The sequence below is a fragment of the Tupaia chinensis genome, unplaced genomic scaffold, assembly GCF_000334495.1.
Source record: "Tupaia chinensis unplaced genomic scaffold, TupChi_1.0 Scaffold000065_1, whole genome shotgun sequence".
NCBI classification, from domain to species: Eukaryota; Metazoa; Chordata; class Mammalia; order Scandentia; family Tupaiidae; genus Tupaia; species Tupaia belangeri.
The window spans coordinates 3,754,895-3,761,569 of NW_006159523.1; the positions used below are offsets into that span (position 1 = coordinate 3,754,895).

The 6,675-nt window shown below is 40.6% G+C and overlaps 1 protein-coding gene across 1 annotated transcript in view; it reads right to left on the reverse strand.

Annotated features, from left to right (window-relative positions):
* Positions 1–6,171, reverse strand: part of SERPINB7 (serpin family B member 7) — a 73,783-nt gene extending 67,612 nt beyond the window's left edge. The window contains exon 1 of the mRNA XM_027766235.1: positions 6,108–6,171. The gene's annotated coding sequence lies outside the window, so the exon portion shown is untranslated. The remainder of the gene's footprint in view (positions 1–6,107) is intronic.
* Positions 6,172–6,675: the final 504 nt, after the last annotated feature.

Below are 6,675 nucleotides of genomic sequence, written 5' to 3' on the forward strand. Positions count from 1 at the left end.
GCAGCGTGACCATCCCCCCTGGGGGATGATTTCTCGCTTTCTGTCTCTATGTTTCTCTCTGCCTGTCTGGCGAGCGCACGCGCCCTATAGTAAAAAAAAAAAAAAAACCTCTCCAAGAGTGTACTGTAGAAGCTTCCAAAATGTGCCTCACAAGAACTCTAGAACAGAGGTTGCTAACTTGTCCTGTACAGGAACCATAGTAAATATTTTTTTTAACTTTGTGGACCATACAGCTATCTGCCACAACTCAATTTTTTGGTGTTAGTATGAAAGCTAACATAGAAAAATAAACAAATAGACATGTTTGTACTCTGATAAAGCTTTGAAGATCAGATGGGAAGGTCTGGACTGAGAGCCAAAACTTTTCTACCCCCACCCTAGAGCCTTGCAGGGCACTCAGGAAGTCAAATGTGGACTACGGAAAGGCTTTGGCAAAGCAAAATGATCAAATTGTAACACACTTATATCTGATTTTACAACTTAAAATTACTGCATCGATTACATCTAGCAACAGATAATAGCAAATCAGTATCTCCCTTGACCCTCGCAAACGTATTATTCCTTTTTAGTTTATTATTCCCATTTTGCAGCTAAGAATTGAAATTTCAAGTTATGCAATGGCTTTTCCAAGGTATATGTCTTGTGATGGATAGAATTTACACAAAATCCACTTACTTTATAAGAATCAGAAAATCCAAACTCTAAATTTGCTTTTTTGCAGCTGATTAAATTCCCTAAACAAGGACGATAAGAGGTTAGCTATTTCTTGTCTTCTGTGTTACTAACTCTTAAAGAGGAACAGAAGCTTTCTAAACAGGGATAGTGATTAATGTAGGAAGAGGCAGATAATTGGAGAGAAGTAAGGTTTTTAATTCATTATGCTGCCAACGAGAAGAAATTAGTCTTTTTAAGTTTTCCCACACGCACACACAGACAACCCCGTGACTTTGGAATCAACTCGCAAACCTTAATATGTAGGGCAGGAGTCTGAGAGGAAGCCAAAGTGTCGGGCAGCCCTCCCTAAATAATTATCGGTGCCTTCTAATCTCACAGTATGTTCCTCACTGGCTCTTCAAAATATGCCGAGTATGAAGGTGGGGACCTTCACAAACCCTCCACCCTGATTTGTACCAAGACGGAGAGGAGACCCGACCCTCTGTCACGTAAGAGTGAACGGCTACAAGGCTTTCTGGCCTTTGAACTAGATCAGGTCGGCACGTTTCAGTGTTCTTGCTGGGTCCCTCCACTGGATCCTCGCACAGGTTACAAATTGGTGCTCCATGAACTGTGGCCAGATACGAGTCACTCAAGGATACACAGGCAAATCCATTGCAAGCCAGTTTGCCGGAACACTTCACATGTACATAATGATTGTTTTATGGGATCTGGTACATGGCAAAGTGCTCACACAGACTAACGCAGGTAACAACATGTGGGAGAAGATACTTCTAATCTTTATGTTCCCTACAGCATGTTTTCGTTATATAATATCTGTATGTATTGAGGAAAAGCACCTTGCTTTTAAAAAAGTCTGTGTACCGAATTCCTCTATGAGCTAGAAAGACAGCACCTCCAATATTTTTAGGTCATGGTTGACTCCCAGATCATAGACACACTTGTGTCCAGCATGCACAAAGCTGTCTCCAGACCCAAAACCGGAACCCTCTCCTGTAGGTCAGGATTACAGAGCGTTGTGTTTACTGCTGACCACCATCCTACCCCAAAGAACGCTACTTTAAACTCCCAAACTCTAGATGTATGTGGATTTAAGCTACCTATTCTGTGTATAGAATAGAATAGCATCTACTTTAAACTCTCAAACCTTATTTTATGTGAATATAAATATATATATATATATATAGCATGTATAAATGTATAGATGAGATAAATATATCATAGAATATATGAATATATAATATAATATATATATCATAGTTTACAATGTAATATACATATAATATATATACATATGCATTGTTTTCATCTTTCATTATAAGAACCAACATATTGTGAAGTCATCATTCTATAGAGAACTTTAAACTTTTTATTCTTTAAATGATTCACCTTGTCTCAACAGTTGAATACAAATTTTCAAAGTTCTTTGAATTGGAGGTGACATAGAGGTTAAGGCACTGGACGTCCACATGGTTAACCACAGTTCAAGTCCTAGACCCGATGTATTGAAACTCATGCTGGGCACATATGCATGTGTGCCCAAAATTCCAAGAGGAGAATGATGGAGAAGGGACTGTGGCATGGCCATCCTCTTTGGGTGTGACTGATTTCTCACTTTCTATCTCCAGTGAGTGCATGTACCCTTTATCAAAATCTCTCTAAAAAATAATAATAATCTTTGAACTGAAGACCTAGCTTGCGTCTCTAACTTGCCTTCTAAAAATGATTCTTTTGCAAGTGAATTTTGCTCCATTAACTCCAAACTCCAGTATCTGCCATTTAAAAATGCTGCTATTGGGAACCAGCAGTTAGCGTAATGGCTATGTCGCTGGACTCTCATGTAGTAGACCGCGGTTCGCGTCCTGGACCCGGTGGCTTAAAACTCACGCCTGGCGCGTGTGCGTGCGTGCCCAAGATCCTGAGAGGAGAATAGAGGAGAAGGGATTGCAGCGTGACCATCCCCCCTGGGGGGTGATTTCTCACTTTCTGTCTCTATGTCTCGCACTGTCTGTTTGGCGAGCACACGTGCCCTATAGCAAAAACCTCTTCAAAAAAAAAAAATGCTACTACTAACAAGGAAGGCAGGAGGAAGAAACCAGTTTCATTTTTGTCCTTATTATCCTTGACCACTGCAACCCAAAAATTTCTCTTGACATTTGTCAGGGAAACAAAAATAAAAAACAAAGCTTAGAAGAAAACAGCAGTGAAAAGCATTTTTCATCATTTAGGAAGAAATATTGGGAAAAATTTTAAAGCCTCTAGCTCTGGCCCAAAACACCTTGGCAATGGAACACTTTGGTTTAAACAGCACTGGGGACTAAGAAATTATTAAGATATTTTCCCTAACCTTAGTCCATGATCTGGAAGTAAGTATGAAAATATTCCTGCAGTGTGAGAACTGCAATGGTGGGAATATTTGCAGAGCACGTTGGCGAGGTGAAGGTGTGGCAGATGGCTTCAAGTCAAAATGATGCTCACGCTCCGTCTTGCAGGAGAAAGGAGAAAAGCTAGTGATGCCGTCTGAGGTGGAGGGACTTCAGGCAGTAGGATCCCATGTGCTCTTGCCCTCCTCCCTCAAGCCTCTCTCTGGACCACCTGATAACCACCATTGTCCCTAACCAGCATCTTGTATTCATCCACAGAAAGTTTGAAGACCATAGTGCTTATTTCCAGTAAGTGTCACTTAGCATTACTCATGGTGACATAACCAAGTTCAGACAAGAAAATACCATATGATTAATTCCCAAAGAATAAAGAAGGAAATCTGTGTTTGTAACAAATACAAACCCAGCCTTCATTCATTAAACATGAATGAAACTACACATTCCCCTGGTGTGAGATGTATTCCTTCATTCTTCTGCCACCTATGGATCAAAACACTCTTCTAACAAACGGGAGACTTCACAACTCTTTTTAAGAAAACTTCCAGAAATGCTTTACTTAATCCCTGTGGAGGAATCCGTATGAATTTATTTACCAATATCTTTGCAAACTACTCTACTGATATATTAGCACTGAAAACCAAAATCCTCTAGAAACAGTTGATTAAATGTGAGGTTTCCTGTGGTTATCATTTCTTTTCTAACCACCATGGATACAGATGTTAAGGTCTCACAAATATAAACAGACCATTTCCTCTCTGGGAGCAGCTCACTTTCTAGTTGGTTTTGGTTCATTGAAAAATACTAGCAGAGGCATCAAGTCTTTAAGTCATTGCAGTAGAAGACAATCATAGCACAAAAATGCGCTATGAGAGAGCGAGAGAGAGAGAGAGAGAGAGTTAGATTTTTGCTATAGGATGCATGTGCTCACTGGAGAGAGAGAAACAGAGACAGAAAGCAAGGAATCACCCTGCAGGAGGGATGATCGTGCCACAATACCTTCTTCTTCATTTTCCATGTAGGATTTGGGGCATGCATGCACATGTGCCTGGCATGAGTTTTAAGTCTCTGGGTCCAGGACTCGAACTGCAGTCGACTACATGGGAGTCCAGTGACATAACCATTATGCCATCTGCTGGTACCAATAACACAAAGATATTCTAAAGCTCAGCAGTACTCAGGTTTTGATTTGTAGGGGAACTAGTGTCTCTGATAAGTCTACCAAGTACTCAGAAGTGCCATACATTATTTTTAAAAATGGGGAGGAGGGGATGTAAATTGGTCCAGCCACTATGGAGAATGATATGGGGGTTCCCCAAAGACCTTCAAATAGAACTACCATATGATCCAGCAATTCCACTCCTGGGTATCTACCCAAAGGACAGGAGAGCACTCGGTCAGAAAAGCACTTGCACACCCATTTTCATTGCAGCATTATTCATGATTGCTAAGACATGGAACCAACCCAAATGTCCACAAACTGATGAATGGATTTAAAAGTTATGGCATATATACTCCATGGAATAGTATTCAGCCATAAAAAACAACATGGCCCTGGAATTTAATAGGAAATGGATGAATATGGAAGATTTGTTGCTGAGTGAAGCAAGTCAGGCTATGAGAGATATTGTATGTCTCCACTTAACATCTACTGACTGTCCACACTCTATGGTAGAGACTGAAAGACTGGAGAACATAAAAGTGTTAAAAATTGTAATGGACACTAGAGACAAAGTAGAAAGAGGGTGTGGGAGGGGAAGAGCATAGGAAAGGAAATTTAGGGGCGGGAAATGGAGAGGTAAGACACTTGTGGGACACAGATAAGGGTTTTTTATCTGTTGATGAGGATGTGTGTAATAGTCTCAACTGGACTGGACTGTATATCATGCCGGGTAAAGTCTCTTCACAATCTAAATGATGTATAGCATTTTAATATATGAATAATAATTTTTAATTAATAAAATAAATCACTAAATAAATAAAACAAATAAAAATTAAAAAGATGGGGAGGCCAGCAAAACTCTCACTATTGTCACAAAAGTTGCTACATGTAATTGACAATAATGAAAATGCAATTAATGAAGAGTGTCTAACACCTAGCAGGCATGTTTTAGGAATTATTATCATGATTATATTGTGATTTCTAGACCTGAACATTGGCAGATAACTTTTACCTGAGTTTGGATCAATCGTTTAAAATAAAAAGTAGAAGCAAGCCAGACTATGAAAGACAGTGCATGTCCTCACTCAATAGACACTGAACATCTGCACTTTATGGCAGAAACTGAAAGACCAGGAAATACAATAGCAGAGACAGCAAGTGTACACACCAGACCGCATAGGAGGGGGTGGACAGTTGGGGAAGCAGGGAAGGGATCAGGGGGAAAAAGCATTTAACAGACACAAGAATGGAAAGTTATTGTACAGTCATATCCTTGACATACTGGACACGTAATGATTTTACACTTTGAGAATCCATATTGTAAATTGTAAAGATGGGCAATGATTAAGTGTAAATAAATAAATAAAAAGTAAAAAAGTCTAGCTTGTCAGTATCAGTTCATTCATTCATTCATTCGTATACATTTATTCAGAACTCCTATGAGTCCTAGGGACAAAAAGCCCAGACACAGGTATCAAATATGTTTAGTGTGTAAGTTTCAGGGTGCAATGCTCTTTCATGAGCCTCAGGATCTGTTTAGCTGTTGGTAGGCTTTTTCTCTCATAAAACAAAGAATAAAGCTGCTTTTGCCATAAGCAATACATTGGCTGATATAACAAATGCTGCCTCCAGTGCTTTTCTAATCTTGAACATTACTCCATGCCAGCCTCTAAATACTAGTAATTGAAGACAGGAGGTAAGATGCCTACAGGGGAATGCAGAAGGCTATGGTTCACCCAGAAAAGGAGTGTCTGATGATGCTAGAAGACAAGCTGTTACTTTGATAGTACAACATGCAGGACTTGGGCACCAGGGACTGTCCTACCATCTAGGCATTCTGAGCACACATAGAACCTAAGACCCCCAGCATATGTAAGGCTGCCACTCACCTCCCACTGCAGTTCTGTGGCCTTTGCTGCCAGGCTCCAGTTCCTCCTGCTTCCTCCACCTAGACTCCTTATTCCTCCCAGAACACCTCTGCCAAGGTTCAGAGAAAATTCCCCAGACTTCTCATTGGCTCAACTCCCAAGGGAGAGGTTGGAAACACCAGCAACAGTGGTGACAGCAACAAATGAAAAGTCCCTCCTCCCTCCCAGATTGCACTGAGTGAAATAATTGAAGGACATCAAGGAGGAGCTCCAAATGGGCTTTCCTGTCAGCCTAGAAGCACAGAGCAGGGCATACTCCTCATAGTTCTACCAGTCATTAGGAAGTCAACTCAACAACGGAAGCAAAACCTTCTAAAGACTCTCCTTTCACATTCCCATCTAAACTATGTGTCCCTGGACATGGAGCACTTCACAGAGTCAGGAATGACAGCCAGCAATAGAACACAGAGTGGGTGAGCACAGGAGTGAGCCAGAATATAGAAGGGACAAACACCAGGGATAAAATTTAAACAATCCAGCCCTCTATCCAGGACTAAGATTGGGTGCTGGGTTTTATTCTCTTCCAGGG